At 33.2% G+C, this 22,783-nt stretch overlaps 1 long non-coding RNA gene across 2 annotated transcripts; it reads left to right on the forward strand.

The window, feature by feature from the left end:
• The first annotated feature begins 2,336 nt into the window (after positions 1-2,336).
• LOC133175126 (uncharacterized) lies at positions 2,337-21,871 on the forward strand. 2 transcript variants are annotated; one of them, XR_009719234.1, is made up of 5 exons: positions 2,337-2,481; positions 6,925-7,148; positions 11,837-11,936; positions 16,949-17,033; positions 21,353-21,871. It is a non-coding gene; the product is annotated as an uncharacterized LOC133175126 (long non-coding RNA). The 2 variants fall into 2 exon arrangements; XR_009719235.1 differs by lacking the exon at positions 11,837-11,936 and adding an exon at positions 16,725-16,762.
• Positions 21,872-22,783: the final 912 nt, after the last annotated feature.

The following is a 22,783-nucleotide window of genomic DNA, read 5'->3' on the forward strand; positions in this document are numbered from 1 at the left end:
AACTAAATCCTAAATAAATATAACCTTAATCTAATACTATATTCTAAATAACTACAGTGGTTCTAAATAATGAAGGATAACTCTAACTACAAACCTACACAAGGAAGATAACTCTGTTCTTCAGTACATCGTGTGCGCTCAAGCGTGACGAACTCTCGACCAGGGGTCAAATACCCGATGTAAACAAAATAACGCGAAATCAAAGTAAACGGAACAACAATGCAAAAAAAAAATGAAAAGGAATTCAATGGGTAAACAATAAATGACGGACAATGGTGAAAACCACCAACACTGATTACTCAAAGTAATGTGACCTTAGGAATATGTACTTAAAAGTACAGCAATCTGAGTATTAAATGAAAGATTTCACATATTTACTACAGGGGTGATATAGGGGTGATAAAGCAACTAAATACTGACTAGATCGACAAATCTGATCAAAACAATTAACTCACTAGACACTACCTCAAATCACCTGTAAACAACCTGTACCTGAAAGTCTAAATGTAGGTCACTAATGTCAAGGTCAGCTGATCAAGAGAAAAGAGATTAATGTAGGGTGGAAACAGGTATCTTAGATTAATAGAATTAATTTCTTGCACACTACAATTGTCTTTTGCTCAAAAATAAATAATATTTACATTTATCTTATATACAGGAAGGATATAGCAGGCTATTTACTGTATAACACTAGTATGCCTGTCTGACTGGTCAGTCCAAAATACACGTGTTCTGAGCACAACAATAAAAAAAAAACACCTTACCGTGCTGGCAAGCTTCTAAACACCACAATGAATAAATAGTCACACAAAGTTCAATTTTGTCACTTTCACTGAAAGTCCAGCGTTGAATGGATTACGCAATAATCACAGTCTCTATCTGTCCACACAATACACCACGTCGGTGGATCCTAGATCCTCCTCGGCGTGAGATCCTCACGGTCAGTCGCGCAATGGGCAGTCAGCCAATCCCGCCGTGGATGCCATTGAAATGGGGTTCGTTTATATGAGAATAATGACAAACGCCATGCTGTCGTTGTTGATAAATATATTCACTCTCAGTATAATCAGTATTATCACAGCTCTGAAATATATATAAACAATCATAAATATTTTATAACAAAGCATACATGTAGATCACTTGCCAGATAGCACGGTCAAATGAAGAGTTATTTCCCTTTAATTGTGCTCATAGATAAAACATTGAGTTATCTTTCTTAATCAATAATATGTACAAAGTATAAACACTGGAATTTATAGATGAAATAATGAGATCAAATGATACTGAACTCTTCCAGAATAATATAATTATATAGACAATATTCAAAATATATATACATCATACCTATATGTGATATAGAGCCAACTCCAAATATATACAAAGCTGAACACAGCTACATGTACTCTATTCAGTGATCTGTGTATGAATAATATAACTTTACTGTATTGCACACTTATTCTCACAGATATAAAATATACTTATTACTCTGAATATTTACAAAGTCATAAAATAATCACACAAACTGAACTTTCATACTTTATATTAGAATATTATTATTTGGTAATTTAGCAGATAAACAATTATATAGAAATAATGAAATCAGTAAAAGTAAACTTACATTCTGTCCTGTCTTGGTCATTGTCATAAATAAGTCATCATATCAAAAGCCAATATGTCTACTCAGACCAAGATATCCAACAAAAGTAATTAACTAAGTAAAAACAAAAAGAGAGGGAAACTAACCAACCAATGAAATCCAAGTTGGCCTGGACACTACACAAGATATATATAGAAAGGGACAGGGGTTTAAATGACCACTGTGATGTCATACATCTATAAATAACTAAATAAACACAGCTTGATGTAAATAATTCCATGTGGATTTATTCAATAAATGAAATGCTGTAAAGAAATAAATATGACAATTTAACTGAATTAATGTAATCCTGAAATATAATAATTAATATATGAAATAAATCACTCTATCACATTTTTACAGTTTCAATTTCTAAACTTTCCAGGAAAGTTTCCTGCATTTTGTACAATGGCTATTTATATATTTTCCCATGAGTTTTTTTTTGAAATTATGTTTTAAAATTCTGACCAGATTTCTGAGGAAAATTTTAACTGCCTAGGGTGCATCTTCGCTAGCCAAGGGTTTCTGATACGCTACCCTCCTCATAAGTTTATAAGGAGAGTGGCGTATCAGAAACCCTTGGCTAGCGAAGATGCCTAGGGTGAGATTTATGACAGTCTGAGACATATAAAACCAAGTCTCTGAATAAATTAGATTTTGTTGACTTGTTTGCATTTATGCATTTATTTTTATTATAGTGTGTTCGGTACCACATAACATGCGAGAATACCTTCTCCAGTATGTTGGAGAGAAGATTAGCAAGAAAAAGGCGGGTGAGAAAATGAGAAGTTGACAGAAAAAGATTTTTTTCATTATCGAAAGGGACATGTACAACATCCATAATGGTAAGAAAAGAGAATTATTTATAGTCATATTTATTTGTTTCTATGACGTTTCTTTCGATAACTTTTCACTCGTATTGAAAAGCCAGCATTTGAGAACCTCTGTACTCAGGACCCTTGAGCAATGAGTAATTTTGTTCATACCAGCACCTACTACAACATGGGACCTCAGTTTCATTTGAACACCGGTCTCCGCATCCTGCAGTGGGATTCGAACCCGTGATGTTAGGATCAACTCCTTTATCTGTGACTCTAAAGCAAACACTCTCACCACTGCTAGTCATATATGTATTCCTTATGATGTGAGCTAGCATTATGAAAATTACATGTGCTGTAGATCATAGGTTGCTACATAGTTCTTTGTATGTTGGGCTAAAAAATATGGTGTTCATCAATGATTCATTTTGGTGTGCGTCCTGCGTAAATTATGCACAAATTTTGCTCAGGACGCATTATTTTAATAAATGTGCATCCCAATGGACGCAATAAATTTATAGAAGAACGTGTATTATTTGGTATAATCCGATTCTAAACTTGACTGATTGCATCATATCCATGTGCTAAGCGATATGCATGAACAATTTTAACAGGTATATATAAGGTTGCCAACAAAGGTCAGATTTCACAACTGCAGCCAATTAACCAGCAATTATCAGAAAATATTTGAAAGTTAGATAGCATAGTTCGATTATCACTGATTATGTCTATACTGTGCAACATTTCTGAAGTGAATACTATACCTATGTAAAAGCTATACATGTAACCTGTATCATTTTTTTTTCCTTACAAGCTAAGAAGTTTAAAATTTAATCATTTTTATTTCTGACTGTTTTTTCATTTCTTCTTAAAATTTCTTCAGGGCTCGACATTAACGCTTACGGTACCAGTGAAAAAAAATTACGGACTAGTGAATATTGCTGGGCACTTGTCCGATTGGACAAGTGCATTTTAATATAAAGGAGTCTCTAAATAATTCTAAAAAACGACTGTTGAAAGTTAATCGGTAGTTTCAAGACGGAAGCTGTACATAAAAACCGGACTTCGATCCCGATAGCGATTGCTATTAATTGAGTTCACATTCGATCGAGATCGAAGTTCACTAATTGCATACTACTGAAAAGGCATGGAACTTACGAACTTAACGAAGTTTGGTTCACTTGTGAACATTTATGTTGTTGTCAGACCAGAAAGACTACCCCGGTAGATAAAATTTCGTTTTATGTGTTTGTTGTATTTATCAATAACATCACGAATCAATCAAGCACATGTCATGTGTAATAAATGGACTTTATTTTAGTTTTCCAGTTGATAGTATTAGATATTTATTGAATTTTTTCCTGACAAGTGAAGCTGAAGTTCGGACAAGTAAATGTCTTGGTCACTTGTCCGAATGGACAAGTAGGAAAAAAAGGTAATGTCGAGCCCTGTTCTTTGCTTCATTCTGCTTCTGTGCATTTTATGACTGATACATTACAATGTGTGAGATCCTATGTACGATCTAAAAATAGAACCAAAGTGCACAGTTGACAATATATTATATTTATGACACAAAATCATGTAGTCTTACTTGGACAATTGATAGTAAAATTATAAAACTACTCACAGCAACAATAAAGCATTTGCTCTTTCGTGCAATAACTTTTTATATTTCACCAGAATTTCCTCTGTTATATCTAATATATGACCCTTGGATTTGGATGCACTGATTTTGTCATGGGACTCATTGTTGTCATTAAGGGGGGTCCTTTGGACCCATGATAACCATTTTCAAAATGAATCTTTGGTTCATAGGTCTGGGACTAAAAGTTTATGAGGGCATACTATCTTAATATCACCCACCCATAATCGTCTGATCAGCATGATCAGTACTATTAAGCAGGAAAACAAATATTTGAAGAGACATACTGTAAAAATAATTTTGTAAGATCTTGGAAAACACGTAATTTTGGAAGTAGATTGACATATAAGTATATAATTTTTTTTTGTGGATAACAGTTGATTAGGGTAGGTGGTCACTGGTGTGATTTTGACCCATTATCTGATTATTTTTCATACTTAAGTTTTGTTCGAGTATATGTCAGTGTTTGTTATGCTACAACGTATTCTGGGTAATTTTCTCTATGGAATACCTTTTTACAAGATTTCTTCTTTTTTTTAGAATTATTTACTGAATTTGCGAAATACATGTGTTTGACTTACAAGATACATGTGTTGGGTTATTGCTAGTTAGAACAATCTAACTGTGTCTCGGAACAAGCCCTCGATCACCACAGTTTATATGTCCCATATACTAGCAATGTAGCATATTGGAAAGGATCTGCTCAGAAATGATTTTGAAGAATACAAAAAAAATTGCACTGAAAATAACTATCAAATTAATCATAACAAACCTTTTTGAGATTTTATATGCCTTTTAACTAGGGATGTCAAAATATTTATTTTTCTTAGTCGATTATTCGATTGCATTATTCGAACGATAGTCGAATATTCGGAACATTTTCTGAAAATAAAATTTTATTTCATACTTCACTGGTACATGACGAATTTATAACTCAAAAACCCTTAATCTGTTTAAAAAGTAACATAAAAATTAATGCAGCGCGTAACGTTGGATAGCAATAAATTTAGAAATCTAATATTCCTAAATTCATGATTTCCCCATCAATCGAATTCATAAGTTGGTCTGTACATGCAGTTAGTTTTTATTTTAGTTAGCATTCAAAATTTGCTAGCCGATATTTTTTAAAGCTTATTGTGAAATAAATTAAGGGGGGGGGGGGTAATCTCACACTATCCAAACGCCAGGTGGCTGTTAAATTGTTAAACAGTTAGTTACTGCTTATTCATTTATTGATTGTTCTGGCTATCAAAATGCCCTTATTATGAACAATTTAAAATGCAAGCGAATTGTTCTAATAATTATCGAAGCGTCAAATCATGTCAAATGTTCTTCGCATTTGAGCAATCTTAAAATAAAAGATAATTGGTACATCGTATAAAATCAAGTCCCATTAATTATTTTACAAACAAAGCCCAGATATATATTGATGGTTGATTTATTACAAAAACAACACAAGCAGTAACTGGTAGATAATTAATTCTCGTGGTAGTGAAGCATTTATAATTACTGTACTTTCTATACGCACATGGAAAATCAAGTTTTTTGTAGAGGAAAATCATCTTATCAACTGTCTCCGAGGAAAGACGGTTTCTCAATTTTGAAATGAGAATTCCATATCATTAGCACTCTTTTATTGCATTTTTTTTAAATTATAATATTCGAATGTCGTTTCATTATTCGATCGTCGGTCCATTCGACTGACAGTCGAATAGTCGACTATTCGTTGACATCCCTACTTTTAACCTAAAAAATAATCCATATAAATAAGAAAATTCAACTCATTTTCTCAACTTTTTTTCCTCACTTCAAATTTACACGCCATGTTGAATTCGGAACTCTCTGGATTGTTCATAGAAAATGCAGTCAGTTCGAGTTATCGAACTTGCTTATTTCGCTACATTGCCAATACACGGAACGAATTCTATCGTTAAACCAGGTCCATAGGACAATATCATTTTAATGATTAGAACGTTCTATCTAGGTTATTGAGATCACAGCAACAATATATAAACAAAATTAAAATTGAAATTATAATTCGCATCATCTCTCTTAAAAAAAGAAAATTCATATTATTTTGTAAAACCAAAAAATATTGGTTTAAATATACTGACAATAAAAAAAAAAACAATAATTCTCAAATTATGAATAACTTTAAAACATTGAGTGCACCTACAAGCACAGATCCCATGATTTGTAATATAATGCACACACAGGCATGTAAACTGAAGTAAATCAAACATATAGATTTTCACTGATTAGCTAATATACATGTAGAACTAGTTTGAAACTAAATACTCGTACAAATACAAAAGAAAAAAATAATTATTTTCCAAGCAAATAAAATGAAGAAATTAAAAGTTTTTGATTTTATTTTGATTTAAAAATTATCAAAGAATATTTAAGTCAAACTTCATGAAAAAGAAAAGCTGAAATCAAAATATTTGTATCAATTTAAATGTCATGCTTGATAAATTTTGGAAATACTGACAGATACACCCTTGCATAACACATATACATGACTAAAATTGTTAATTTTTAGAGACTTTGGATATACATGGTGTCAAACTTTGTCTCATTTTAATATAAAATGAAAAAATTATAACCATGATAACCGATTAAAAATATTGTGATCTGTATTGTAGCATAAATATTGTGATACCTAATATAGTATATTTATTTAGATATAGAATAGTAGACGAAAGTGTATTATCCCAGCCCTTTATATTTGCAGTGCAGTATAAACAGTTCAATTATATAATAATGAAGTCAAGAGAATATGGACATGATTATATGTAAATTAATAGATTTTGTTTTCATTTTTGCAGGTGTGTCTGATGGAATTTGTCATTTCATTAATAAATAATGCTGATAAAGATGCAAACTTAGCAATTGTGCCTAAAAAGTGACAGCTTTGACAAGGAAATATATCCATATATAACAGTTACTGGTACTGTCTGAATGCAGTGAAAGGATCCAGATGAACAGATGAAGAGATTAAGTACAATGTACATCATTCAAATACTTGGATGAAGAGAATCTGCAACATGGGGTAAGGTATATTTGCTGCTTTATTAGTTATAAACTGTAAATAAATTGTTAGCAGAAAATAGACACAAAAGCTTTAATTAAAGGAAATCAGGGGTAAATACTAACTTTTAAAGCATGCAGATACTCAGTGATAGACTGATAGTTTGATAATATCATAAAAACCAAAAGAACTTCAGTGACTTTGAATTCCTGATAGCCCTAGCTGTTAATGAACTAGCTGCCCATTACAGCCTTTGGCTGCATATGGAGTCATGACTTGATTGTTGGGGAGGGGGGGGGGGGAGGAGGAAATGAATTCCCAGTGGAGATGGGTATGAAGGTTAAAAATAGGGCCACAAAGAACCAGGTTATGGTGAGGCAGACTTGCCTCCTTACATTATATTGTAATTATTTAACCCTTTACTCTTTATGAGTGAAATAATTCTCGAATGGGACATAAAACAACACTCAATCAATCGGTCACACTTCACTCACTGTTCACAGCACTTGTTGCTCTGTACTGGGCACTACTGGCTCACTTAAGCAGGTTAAGTTCAGTTTGGTGTTTACTAGTCATTCCAATGATAAATAAGTCACAGGGATCGACATTAATGGTTGTCTGATTGCCCGGGACAAGTAAATTCTCAGTTCGGGCAAGTGAATCTTGCGACGTACTTGTCTGATTGGGCAAGTGATTTTTTTTTTTCATAGAAATGTACATATTAATTTAGTTTACATTAATTTATATAAAAAAAAATAAATTGAAGACTTGATTTCCGCCAGGTACCTGACTGACAATGTTTTTGCATTCAGAATTCCTTGTCAGCATTTTTGGATTATACAGTCCCTGAAACGTTCTACTTTCCCACTTGAACGGTGAGCGAACGCTGAACGAACGGTGAACGAACGCTGAACGAACGCAGAGCGAACGGTGAGTGAACGATGTGTGAACGCTGAACGCAACTTGGTGAACGATGTGTGAACGCTGAACGGTGAGCGAACGCAGAACGCGAACGGAGCGCAAACGCGAGCGCAAAGTGAACGGTGAACGAACGGTGAACGCAAGATGAACGATTTATTCGGAATGCCTCTGATCTTTTCCTTGCATTGAAACTATTCTATTGTATTCTAATGCCTGGTGCTAAAAAATAAATAAATAATAAATAAATAAACAAATCAATGAAAATTGTCCTAAGAAAGACGATACATGCACATTAAGTAAAATTATTAATTTAAGTTTTTTGCAATTTTTTCTGCACATATGTACGATGTTTAAATTCAACTTTTTGATAATACGATTTTTATCGCTGTAAAACATTGTAATTGTTACCGAACGCTGTAGTATAACAGATGAAATTAATCTAGTTGTAAAATAAATATGTTTATTCTTATTTGATATATAAAACCATTACAAATAATGTGGATTTTAGAAGAGAAAACTACGGACTTATAGCATGAATTAGAATGGTTGTACAACCATAAAAGGCGATTCCGTGTAAAATAATGAGAAAAAAAAATATTTTACAAAGGTATGTGGACGTATTGCATACTAAATACACTTTAATGCAATAATATATTTATGTGTCATTTTTATTTTTTATGATGATATATTGAGCAGACTTCTACATGTATCTGTAGACTTTCCCGGCCGTGGTTATACTCGGACAAGATGATACAAGGAGGCAATCATATTATTTGTTATATATTAAATTTTCACAACTTGATATTTAAGTAATATGCTGTCATAGTTTTTATTAAACAGACAAATGAGAGAGAGAGAGATTTCATTTTAGCCCCCCCCCTTCCTCAAATGTTTGTACCTATATCAAACAGAAATTCTAAATTTTTTCTAAATATATCAGGCAGTGAAAGTAACCATTTTTTTTTTATCAACAAATCCATTTGTTTTACAGTCATAATCGGTTTTTATTTTCCTGCTTCAAGTTCACACGAAGTCCGCGTGCCTGACCTGTCGATCAAAATCATTCGACACTGTGCAGGTGTAAAAGTCTCGTCACACCGAAGGCAAAGTGTTAGTATTTCCAAGAAGTTTTAACATTTTTTTCTTATCATTTCTAGATCTGATTCCAACATTTCTAGAATAAATAAATAAATAAATGAATAAAATACATTGGGAATAAATACTTGGAATAATTAAGCCGCTTGAATTTGAAACATACTACCTGCCAATTTAAAATATCACGGCCGGCACATGTATATTTTGAACTACGATTGTTTAATGACTGTTTAGATGCATGTTTGTTTTGAGACTGAATTTTTTGTGCTACAAAACACATTAACTTCTTTTTAAATGTTAATTAAAATGTACTGGAAATACTAACTAAGTAACCGATTTAGGGGAAAGTGGGGGGGGGGGGGGGCTCTTAATAATATCGAATAACAAACATTTAAAGTTACGGTGAAAAATATCATTACTGGAGAATCGCTTTGGTTATATAAATGATAATCATGTTATAAAGGCATTTCTCTCTCTCTAATTAAAGACTTTATATATGTAAAGTTGAAAAAAAATTCTTTAATGTATTACATTTTAAACAAATATTTTTTTTAAACCACACTATCAATTTAATTCGCTCTAAAGATATTTAATTAACTGGATATCTGCAGTACTGTTTGTCATTCTCAGAAAAAGTTCTAGCATGTATTTCTGTATTATTTAAAAAAATGATATATAAATAAATATTTTCGTATTTTTGCTGCAGTTGGTAAATTATTTGACTTCGATTATTATCTATCCATTAACGATTTGTCGTCTTTAACATAACAACAAAATGTTGCAGTGCTTGAAGTATCAGTATTTTGCCCGTATTTAAATTTAATTTTTCAGCATTAAGCATTGTTCTACATAGGTACATACATGTACTTATAACAACATTTATTTTCCAGATAAATTTTATAAATAACCTAACAGCTAAGTTAGAATAATAAAAATAAATATTGTTGATAATTTTTTTCCCCATGAAATAATGATTCTTCAAACACGGTATGTTATTTATTAAATTCAAAACCTGTAAATCCTTACTTAAAAGAAGATAAGTCCTTTCACTTCGGAGTTCCGAATGACACTGAAGACTGAACGATAAGTGAACGCTGAACGCAAGGTGAACGCAAAATGAACGAACGAAGAGCGAACGGTGAACGCTTTGTGAACGGTGAACGCGAGCGCACGGTGAACGCTGAACGCAAAACTGTGAACGGAGAGCGAACGGTGAACGCACGGTGAACGAACGGTGAACGCACGCTGAACGAACGGTGAACGAACGGTGAGCGAACGGAAAAATGGGAAAGTAGAACGTTTCAGGGACTGTACCTTTCATTTGAAAATCGGGTTCGTTATTCCATTTTTCCCTGATAAATATGCTATTCGTCTATTCACTGTCTAACATCTTTCTTAACTTCTTATTTGGACATTAGATTATTTATTTACTCAAAGAATATAAGTACAGTGTAACACGATGTATCCTGATCAAGGTGTGTTACGTAGCAACTATCTTCCTTCAGCGTTGTTTCACAGTTATCTCAGAAAATCACAATTCACAAAAGAATCCAACCAAAAAAAATTTTTAAAATATGAATTTTATTTATTAAACGGAGGATTATTGCTACATGTATATGGCAGTGTGTGTTAACAGGTTAAATTTACAAGGACAGTGGTATACATTTATGTACAAAGGCAGCATTTAAATTTTTTCAGGTACCTCACCTTGCCAAATTGACGGTAGTGTATTTGGTCGCATTTTTTCTTGTCATAACATTTACAGTAATAAAATATTTCTTCTGAAGTTCTTTCCTTATTTTGGGCAACCAAGTTTTGAGTTCGGACAAGTCAAAGTTTGAGATCACTTGCCTGAAGGGCAAGAAAATCTGAAAGTTAATGTCTATCCCTGTAAGAACATTTTTTGTGAGTCGACTGCACAGCAGTGCAACACCTAGGGATCAATTTACCTGGCATCTGTCTGTCTGTCCATCTGTCACACCTTATATCTTGAGAATTGTAAGAGGTTTAATTGTTTTTGATATTTGGTTAATTTTTTGCTTGGCACTGTGACTTTTTTTAAATACCATGGTTGCCAATCTTGTGACCCTTGAACTTACCTTTGACCTACTTATAAAAAAGTTAGTGCCAATATTCAGCATATTTTTGATAATTTTAAAGAGGTAAGTCTATGCTATTTAGCATGTGCACAATTTGTCATAAATTATAATGAAAAATACCAGCATTACAGTTCACTTGACCTTGACCTTTGTTTTACTTTTCAAAAAAATACTTTGAATGGTTAATTTAACTAAAATGTTTTGATTTTCTAGAAGTAGTGTTTTGATAATTAGCATTGATGAGCTCATGACACTCTACTTTGAAACTTTTTGATATCCAGTTATCACACAAACTAAAACTTAAATCTTATGAAAACAAATCGGGACCAGTATACCACAATGGGTGGTAATGTAGACTGATGACAATTGCAGTAAAGACAGCCTGAAATCTCTTTAGAAAAAACTGTTGAAAAGATTGTTGACCATTATATGGTGACGTCTCTATTTTAGTGAAAAATTCTTAAACAGGATGTAAAACGACATACAATTAAACAATCAATCCAACTACTGAGTGAGCTTTCTAGCTTGTGAACTACCAATTATGTCCAATTGGAAGTAATATTTGAATGTTTTAAAATGTGATTGTTATTGTAGGAAATAATGTTCCTGTAGAAAAGTCAAAGAATGTATACATGTGAGATTCTGAAGTAGCTGTACATGATGAGTAGGAATTTGAAGTGAATTATGGGAAAAGGTATGTAATCCATTAGTTTGCTTTAAAGTTAGTGATTTTAAATCTGAACACACTGTGTAAAAGGAATTTTCCGCCATATTCCTTTATTCACGCTATATTGTAGGGTCCCTATATAAGCCACTCACTTAGTCACTGTTCAGTGTAATCTGTTGTCACTTGTCTGTATAGACAGACTGACATATGCTACATAGCTCTCGGTAGCGACAAAAAATTACTGTGTACTTCTTTCACGTACAGCAGGAGAGAAAGATGCCAATGAAACTTACAACAGTTGCACAGGTCAGTGCAGTATACAAACATACACAAGTACACGCAACTGCAATAAAATAAATAAACAAAGGCAATGCAAGATAACCAGCATGAGCATGTGTCACCATTCCACTCCGATACCTGTGACAATAAGGTGTCAGTCAGGTGTAACAAATGCGAAGAGTATACCCCAGTGCTGATATAGTAGATGATATATAATCGAATATGGTGTATGCCTATTTATGAGATGTGTTCAGCTTTAGTTGATTGTTTTTCTCTGACAATATGTACCATAGGTCATAGTCATTTATGGTATATACAGTGGCGCCATGTTTATCCGAACACTTCACCTTCCAGATGCTATTTTTCGGGAATAGATTTTTTCCATGTCATTCTGTCTCATTAATCCAGAAAAATGTGTTCCGCATCCGGACGGTCGATTTCTACTACAAAACGTAATAGTTCATTGAAAAATGACTCCTTTATCCGGACGGTAATTTTTCAAGAAATGACTTTTTCACACTTATCTTCAGGGGTTGAAATTTTCCTGGAAATCCCACTAGCCCAGGGGCTACTGATCAGGAAAAAATTACTAACCCAAACTAACTAGCCCAACAATTTTTTTATGCAAAATGAAAACAAAAAGTTAAAGTTTTGAATATTTTGGTGACAGAAACAAATTAAACTAGTTCTCAGTCAAAAGAAACCAGTCTTCATATAAAAATGAAAGTAAACTGACGAGAATTTTTTTTCTGTTCTGCTAGTCCGACAGACTATCATTACATTTAAATAAGTTAGCCCCAGTCTTAAAATAACTAGCCCCGGGGCGTCGGGCTACCGTATATTTCAACCCCTGATCTTGCAATAGTGTTAATTGTAGTTAAAACATTGGCCATGCAGTCAGTTTGAAGGCGATACCTGTGACCTACAAACAATAGCATCTAAAATTAGAGTGTATTTACCCCAACTAAATTACACGTCTAATATGAAGCTCGAAGAATTTAGCTTACACCAGTACACTGTGCATTAATTAAATAAGAAACAGTTCAAAATTAATCAATATTATTTTTAACAAACTTAAGCCAAAGAGGGGTCCGGATCAACAAGGCGCCACTGTATATATTATATAATACATGCATATAAATGTACTTGCTATTAACAGTGAGTACAATAAAATTTTCTCATTAAGTATATTAATTTTTTTCTATGTGGTTTACTTTTGCCCAATTATCAGCAGTTTCCTTTATGGCCATATTTAAGTATAAGAACTAGGTTGCTATAGCAGACAAAAGGTAAATATAAAAATCTTAAGTGCAAGGTACTTTATCACTCATTGAATGTTATTCATTAGAATGGTGTATTTATGTACTGTATATACTTGATATCAACAATTTTTCTCAGTGGTCTACTTTATGCCTGATTATAAGTGGTCTCCTCAATGGCCATATTTAAGTATAACATATGTATAAGTACAGGTTGCTATAGCAGACAAAGGTAAATATAAAAATCTAAGTGCAAGGTAGTTTATCACTGATGGAATGTTAATTAGGGCCTCCATGAAATGATAAAGCTCTATAGGATTCACATATTGTCCATCTTTATGTCTTTCAGTCCAGCAACACTTCAGTTGTGACACAATAAATAAGTTTTAATTTGATATGCAGTATAATATAATACAGGGTATTGATGCATATAGTGAATAAGATCATTAGAATGGTATATTTATATACAGTATATACTTGATATCAAGGGTTAATTCAATTTACTCAATTTTTCTCACTGGTCTACTTTATGCCTGAATTATAAGTGGTCTCCTCAATGGCCATATTTAAGTACATGTATAAGTACAGGTTACCATTGAAGACAAAAGGCATATACAAAACTCTAAAGACCATGATACTTTGATACTGATTGAATGCTGATCTGGACCCTTGAAAAGCACTTACTCTTAGTCTTATTTATATGACAATGTGTGGTTTTGATATAAGTTAACTGAATTACCTAGGAAACCATGGTAACATATTTCTATCTGTTTTTGTATGTTTTTGCACGAGCAAGGGCTTGGGTCATGCATAAACTTTTCACATTTTTCAACTTCTTCTCAAGAACTACTGGACCAGTTTAAATCAAACTTGTCACAAAGTATCTTTAAAATAAGGATGGCAATGATTAACTGGTTTATTAACTATTGAGAAAGATCATAACCAGTTGAAATTTTCATAACCAGTTTTGTAACCAGTTACAATTTACATACTAACCACTTAGTAGATAGTAGGGATGGCAATCGAATACAGAATTGCAAATCGGTTAACCGCAAAACGTTCCGACCGATTAACCGGTTAATCGTATCAAACTACACAATGTCATTTTCTTGACTTTTTTCAAGTAGCTCTATTCCTATGCACAAGAAGTCTTTAAAAAAAGATGTTAGAGGTCAAAATCATTCTATTTGTCTTTAGTCTTGATCATAAAACTACGCGCATATTTTTTTTTCAATAGACAAGAAAAAATTCAGAAAACCATGAACCATGCCTGAGATATCGTGGATAATTTTCCAGAGCGGATGTCACACAAGTTTATTCTTCATTATCACCATAATCAAAACTAAGTCTAAAATGTATCACTTAATTTACAATGTTTGTATTATAATTTAATGTGATAGATAACTGCAAAAGATACACACATACCAATTCACGGTGCTCAACGGTGATTATTATCATTAAAGAATTAGAGGACAGTCGGGGTAATGACATGATGTTTTAACATTTATTAACATATCTCAGACTGACCAATTACCCCGCAATTTTAATCTGGAGAGCCATAATGACCTCCCAATCAGCCTAAATAAATAAATGAGAACGCTAAATTAAACGTTTAGGTAGGAATTTCTATTTTGAAAATGAATTTTAGTACATTGCCTTCAATTTTACATATATTATAATATTTTTTCGACTAATCGATTGCAGATTTTCTAACCGATTGCCATCGTTCCGACCGAGTAATCGGTTAACCAGTTAGAAATTGCCATCCCTAGTAGATAGTTTTTGTCAATGAGTATTTGTATTTACTTTTTCAATAATATTTTCATTTTTTGAAATAAAACTTGTAACATGTTTCAAACTGAAATGTGACAATCAAGCAGTTACCATATCTTGCCGAATGTAATATGCATTGGTTTAAATATGCACCCCCTTTTTCAGCCTATAACTTGGGGAAAATTGCAGCTTGGTTGTAAAGATTATTTGCTACAAAATCTTATTTCCTACAGGGCACAAGTTATTTAAACATTAAGATTTTAACAGACTTGAAATTTCTATGACAATAACTTAAAGATAAGTCACCTGACATATGATAAGCGTTTGATATGTTGTAATCAACACACACCCAAAGCTTAAAAAAATGAAGAATGAAGGTTATAAATCGACCTCTCAAATATGAAACAGGGCTCTTAATTGTCTATAATTAGGGCCGTTCAAGGGCCCCACTCCCAATTCAAAAAAGGTACCTTTTTTCCCAATTAATGTGTTAATTTTCCCAATAGTCATTTCTCCCAAAAATTAAAGAAAATATAGCTGGATATGTACCAATAATAACATAACTTGCTATGCATATTCCTCTGTTTTATAAAACAAATTTAGTTGATAGCAAAGACCGGAAACCCAATATATATGATTTTAAAGTACGTATAATGGTTATTCCAAAATTTCCTAAAAGGTCTTTATTTTCCCAATCTTTACAGCCCGGCCCCATTCCCAAAAAGCAGTGTTAGAGCCCTGTGAAAATGAAAACAATTATATGTACAGCAAATAAGAAGTGCCCTATCTTGTAAAAAATGTGATTGGAATAGATAGACCATTTCTTTATCCAGGTGAATATCATTACCGCTACATTTTCAAAATGGTAATTATTTACCGTCACATACTCATTACCGCTGCAAAAAATGTACACATTACCAGTACATTTAAGAGTGTACGTATTACGAATACATTGCCTCTTTCATTAGCCAATGGATTATGCATGTACAGATTGATACAAAGTACATGTACAACATATCCAAGCATAAGACCTTTTTCCACTGCTCACCATGGGAGACAAAAGTACAGCTTAACAGGGTGGCTTTTTCCCACTTTTTTATTAGTTCCCTACCGGTGAAACCAGAGGGAATTATAGGTTTCCTCTGAGTCTGTCCATCTGTCTGTCTGTCCCTCTTTCAGTCTGTCCCATTTGTTTTCCGCACTTTTTTCTAAACGCTTGCAGATATTGAGCTGAGTTTTGGTATGTAAGTGTATCTTGATGAGTTACAGTTCAAGTCTGCATTTTGTAATGCTTCTGAATCAATGACTTTTAATGGAATTGTGGCAATTCAATTTTTAGTGGGAACCAGATTACACTTGCCGGTAGGGGACTAGTATTGCTAATGCAATACTCTCAGAATGATTGTTTAATCTTAATTATGGTAGGTATTTAAGTACATGTATGCAAGTACAATACTGTACATATAAATGCTTGTTCAAAATAAAGTTTTTCTCATAATTTCAGCCCAATGCAACAGAAACTAAAAATTCAAGAACCTATTGGTAATTAATCTGATGTTTTTTAAATAGATTGATCGAAAGTACATGTACATGCAATATAATTCGTACTATATAAAGGTACAGTGTTTAATTGATTTGTTACAAAAAAGAGCAATGACCATATCACTAATGCTTATGTAATGGTAAATATTTTTAATATATAATAAGTTCCACATTTTTTTTTCACAGTGAAATGGTAAAAAAGAAACTGCTAGCGCTACTGTGCAGACTACCATCAATCAACATGATCAACAAAATCAAGTAATCCTTCTGAGTAAGTGACCTGTAGTATTATCTGTTTTCACCTAGGCCAATATGAGAAGGATGAAAGTTATTATACTCAATACACAAGTTTGGAGATTATAGCTCTCCAACAAGAGAAACACAAAAAGTAGCCATATCAGTGTGAAAGTGGCAGAGATTGTTGATAAAGTATACACAATCATGCATAAATAAATGTCAGAATGATGGCTTGATTAGGGCCTTTTAAAATGTTTTTAATATTAAAGAAAGATTATACATGCATATTATGTCAAGCAACGATGATTTTGGTGATCATATTGAGCTATACTTTAGTAATACAGGTTTTTGGATGCTTGAGTCTCTGATTGACAATATATATGTAGTTTTTGGAGACCAGGTCTTCCAATAATCTGTCAGAATTCCCATGGGTACCAATTGCAACCTGTTATTAGGCTAGCAGACCTTTTTATATTCATATGAAGCAGAATTTATTCAAAATCTTACACATGAGAAGAAGAAAACACTTGCTGTGGTCTTGAACTCGACATTGAGATATATCGATGATGTATTATCAATTAACAATAGTTATTTCCATTCATATATCAACTCTATATATACCCCAGTGAGTTTGAAATAAATGATACCATAGAGTCTGACACATCTGTTTCATGTTTGGATATTATTTATTTCCATCCCTAATTAAAATTTTATAAATTGATTATGTACATGTAATATTAAATGCATGTTTGTTGGAAAGTAATGTTTTAAGTGTTTCCTTACTGCTCTTAAGGATTTTCATGGTATATCAGATTCTTGTTTATTATCCTTTTTTAAGTGTTACTTTTCTCTAAGCAGTAAACAGTTTTGCCCTGACGTAATAATCTCTCTCGGGTGTTTTCATAATAGGTAATATATTATCTATGCACTTCCGTTGCGTTTACCTAAGGATTTTTTCAACGCACTGACTGCAATGCTGTTTAAGGATTAATTGTGGGATTCTTACGAGATGCAGAGCCAATCCGATAGCATGAACTAAGACAGAAATATATGTAGAGACAGTGTGAACCGACATTTTAGGTTAAAATAAAATAAAAACATGTTTTTAAACCCAGAAAGACCAGTGGGGGTACAACGTAAACAAACCAGAGTGGCATACCTTTCTCTCTTATAATGTATAGTGGGGTGTTTTTTGTGTGGAACGATTATTTTGGGGCTTTCATGATTTTTTCCTATTATACACATGATGAATAAGTGCAATAAATATAATTTGTGAAAAAAATGTCCAACAAGTCCCAGGGTTGAATATTGGGGGGGGGGGGGGGGGGGTCCTGTCCACAAGTACCTGTGGATTTGTTTACGTAAACACAGACACCTGCTTGGAATGCATTTTCAGCACAATATCGTAAAATGCTTAGGGTTATAGGAAAAAAAAAATAAGGGACTTAATTTTAAATTTATACCAATCAAATAACAATTAAAATACAGACTTTACTTAAATACTAATAAATAAAGCTTATATGTAAACTGAATTTTCCAAGAAAATTAGAAGTTGTATCCTACTTTTGTTTTTGAAATAATACGAATATTTTAACTTTTTAAACTTTTTCTTTGGAATAGTTGTGCTGTGAAAATAAGAGATACATCCGCATTTTTGGGGTAGCCTTGTATCCATAGGAGCTGCATTTTTCTCGGGATTTTCCCCCCAAAGGATCACTTCTAGGTAAATATATGCGTTGACCTATAGGGCCGATATTGGTTTCATTCTTTAGAAAAAGCTTATCGATATCTGTTCCGGTCGCTGACTTTAGGCCACATGCGTGTAGTTTCTTGTTTCTCATGTATCGTTTTAGTTCTAGTCAACTGTGTGTTCATATGACCCTACATCGGTATTTACATATACATCCTTTGTATGAGGGTCCTTACTTGATGCCTGGGTAATGGCAACGGGAGATAAAACCTTAACTGACCTTACCACGTTCTTTTCTAATCTGTAAACCTTCCTCCTGCATTTTTGACATAACATGTCGCCAATGCACTCAATTTTCCCGAGGAATGAACTGCATCTACTCTGCATAGCGCAGTATCTCTCCCACTGGCACAACACTTCTACTAACCAGAGATGTTCTTGAAAGACAAACACAGCAATTTTTGCTCGTCATGATTTTTTTTTCGTGACACCTGCAGTATCGAGTAACACAAAGTGAATGATTCGCGTCCTCGAACAAAGTGTGCTTACACTGAGGTATACAGTTCCGGTTGATTGCGTTTACTGTAGATTCCTTATTTTACGCGAGTACTTAATATCGCGAAATGGCTAAAGGCGTCAAATCATGAGAAAAATAATTTGCGAATGGGTGATTTATTTAGAGATTTTACATACATTAAAGCACCATAAAATAAAAGCGAGTAATTTTATTTCGCGAGTGGTGCTTCTCACGTAATTACGCGATAATTTATTCCTCGCGTATATTTAGGAATCTACAGTAGTTAAAGAGAATTTATAATCTGCATTTCCATAAATGTCTTTTATATCAACAGCAAACACACATTTAAAGAAGAAAGTGGAAGTAAAATGCAAAAGCCTGTATAAAAAATTAAAGTTCGTGTTTATACAGGTGTAAAATTTGAAAAAAAAACAAATAAAATAAAAGTGTGCCAACAGGTGGATTCGAACCAGGACATAAAAAAAGGTCCATTCAAAGAATCTGCGGTCTATTTCTCTGCGCTATAATGACTATGAAAATGCACTCCATAAATGTAATTCAGTATGATAGAACTAGGTTTTTCGCATTTTTTGTAGGTTTTTCACGAATTTCAATCCTAAGGCAGAGGTGCCCCAAAAAAAATCTTGTTTTAAATCATTCTTTAGATCAAAATCTATCAAAATTTCATAATTTAATTTAGGGGCAGGCCTGCCCTGAAGGACTTCTATGCCAAAATTCATGTAAAAATTATTGCTTTAACGGACAAAATACTGTTTTGACCAACTTTGGAGGTTAATTTCAAAGTTGCAAATAAAAAAAATTACGTTTAAAATGCAAATTTGAAAAATTTAGACAAATATACAATAGAAAACAACTAAAGAACATTGATTTTTAAATGTGACTTTTTCCGGAAAATAGTTCTTTCCTATAGGTCAAATCTTTTGTTATAACGAATACATCCTTTGGGGGTGTGTCTATTACAAGACTACGGCCTTTACATGTGACAATATGGTACTTTGTCAATATATCTAAATGTTAAAGGCGACAGCATGTATTTTCTTCTTCTCATGTATAAGATTTTAAATAAATTCTGCTTTGTATGAATACAAAAATAGGTTTGATAATAACGGAGCACAATTGGTACCTATGGAAATTCCAAGAGATTTTTGGAAGACCTTGTCTCTAAAAACCACATAGATATTGTCAATCAGAAACTCAAGAATCTTTTTAATATCAACTTCAGAGTACTTGTGTGTACAATCGGTGTTTTTTACAAATAATTTTGCAAATGACCAATGACGAGATAAGTTAATTTTTGAGTTCCACTTTTAATGAAAAAGCAGCTGTCAATAAACAAATCTCTCATCCATACAAAAAACAAAAAAGCATACCAAGGGTGATAATCTCAAAATTTAAGCATTGATCTGTTCGAAAAAAGTTTTTTTATTGACATACGTTTAAGAATAAACAACAATACTTTATATCGCGATTACTGAAATTAGCGGAACTCTTTCACAGAGGTAGGAAACATCTGTTGGATGGGGGCAGTGTACTATAATAAGAAAGAAATCCTAGAGAAATATCTTGCTAAACATGCGCTGAACCAACCTAATAAATTTTTGAGAGGAGCTAGTCCTATATGTTACATTTTTTACGATACTTTTTACTAAGCGGACTTTTCTTATTAAATTCTAAATGAAAATCATTACTTTTGAAAGTTGATAAAATACTCTAAACTTTCCTTATTTGACAATCTACTATTTGGAGTTCAACTCTTGGCAATACATTGTAGTTTGGGAATAATGATTGTTCGAATCATTCCATTGTCACCGCTGTAATGTTATGCCCCAGAAATCTTGTGAGATTTAGAGCTTCCTCGACTCCCATGCTAAAGAGCGGTTGTAAGTTAGATAACTGCGAGATACTCGCAATACTGGTACTTTTAATTCAATTCACATGTGCTCACCTTTGAAATGCATTCACAATTCTTTATAAAGTTGGTGACATTATGTATGAAAATATCATAAAGTCTAGTTACATGTTTAAACTATGCTTGTGGTATGCATTTTTTTTTCTTGAACAGTAAAGGAAGGGATGAGAGAGTTCATTGAGTGCCATAAACTTTCATTTATATGTTATTTTTTAGAGATGGAGTACTACACAAGCACAATTTTTTAAAGAAAGAAAAGTCAATGGAATGAAAGCCAAAGAAAAGGTGAAGTGAATTGTCACTCATTATATTTTAAATTTAATGTGGACATGGTCATTATTTTAGTTATGTCATAACCTTCTAATCAATTTTAAGCAGTGCAGACAGATGCATTTCTTATTGCTTTGAATAGAATAAATTATCAAAAAAGTTTGTATATGTTTTTTGATATTGAATTAAAATTAAAAAAAAAAAAAACAAATTATCAATTACTGCAGTTTTGAATTTCAGTACACTAGAAATTTTTCTGCCCTGCCATGAATATGGCTGGGGCATATAGAGTTTGTCATGTCCGTCTTCCGTCCTTCCAACCTTCTGTCTGTCCTTCCATTCCGCTTTGCTTTTAGCTCAGTTCAAAACTAAGTTTCAAAGAAACTATTCAAGATATTTTTATCAATCTTCATATGCTGATACATATTGATGAGAGGTATTCAATTTCATCAATATTTTTTTTACCTTGACCTTTCCTTTAACTTTGACCTCACTTTTCTTAAATTAGTGTTTAGCTCAGTTTTAAAGAAACCATTCAAGATAGTGTAATCAAACTTCATATGCTGATACATACTGAATCAACATTTTTTACCTTGACCTTTCCTTTGACCTTGACCGTACTTATCTTAAATAAGTGTTTAGCTCAGTTTTAAAGAAACCATTCAGGATAGCGTAATCAAACTTCATTTGCTGATACATACTGATGAGAGCTATTCAACTGCATCAACATTTTTAGCTCACCTAGACGAAGTCGAGATGAGCTTATGCTATACCCCCGGCGTCGGCGTTAGCGTCGGCGTCCCAGGTTAAAGTTTTAGGAGCAAGTCCCATTCCCAAGTAACTATAAGCCCTACCTGGACCAAACTTGCATGGATGATGCATCTAGGGATGGACACTACCACACTTGCTTCGGATGCTGGATCTGACCTAGATTTTCCAGATGAGTGACCAGGTTAAAGTTTTAGGAGCAGGTCCATTCCCAAGTAACTATAAGCCCTACCTGGACCAAACTTGCATGGATGATGCATCTAGGGATGGACACTACCACACTTGCTTCGGATGCTGGATCTGACCTAGATTTTCCGGATGAGTGACCAGGTTAAAGTTTTAGGAGCAGGTCCATTCCCAAGTAACTATAAGCCCTACCTGGACCAAACTTGCATGGATGATGCATCTAGGGATGGACATTACCACACTTGCTTCGGATGCTGGATCTGATCTAGATTTTCCAGATGAGTGACCAGGTTAAAGTTTTAGGAGCAGGTCCATTCCCAAGTAACTATAAGCCCTACCTGGACCAAACTTGCATGGATGATGCATCTAGGGATGGACATGGCCACACTTACTTTGGATGCTGGATCTGACCTAGATTTTCCG

Source organism: Saccostrea echinata, unplaced genomic scaffold (assembly GCF_033153115.1).
Source record: "Saccostrea echinata isolate AGI-Se365-2 ecotype Australia unplaced genomic scaffold, CSIRO_AGI_Sech_v1 ptg000061l, whole genome shotgun sequence".
NCBI lineage: Eukaryota > Metazoa > Mollusca > Bivalvia > Ostreida > Ostreidae > Saccostrea > Saccostrea echinata.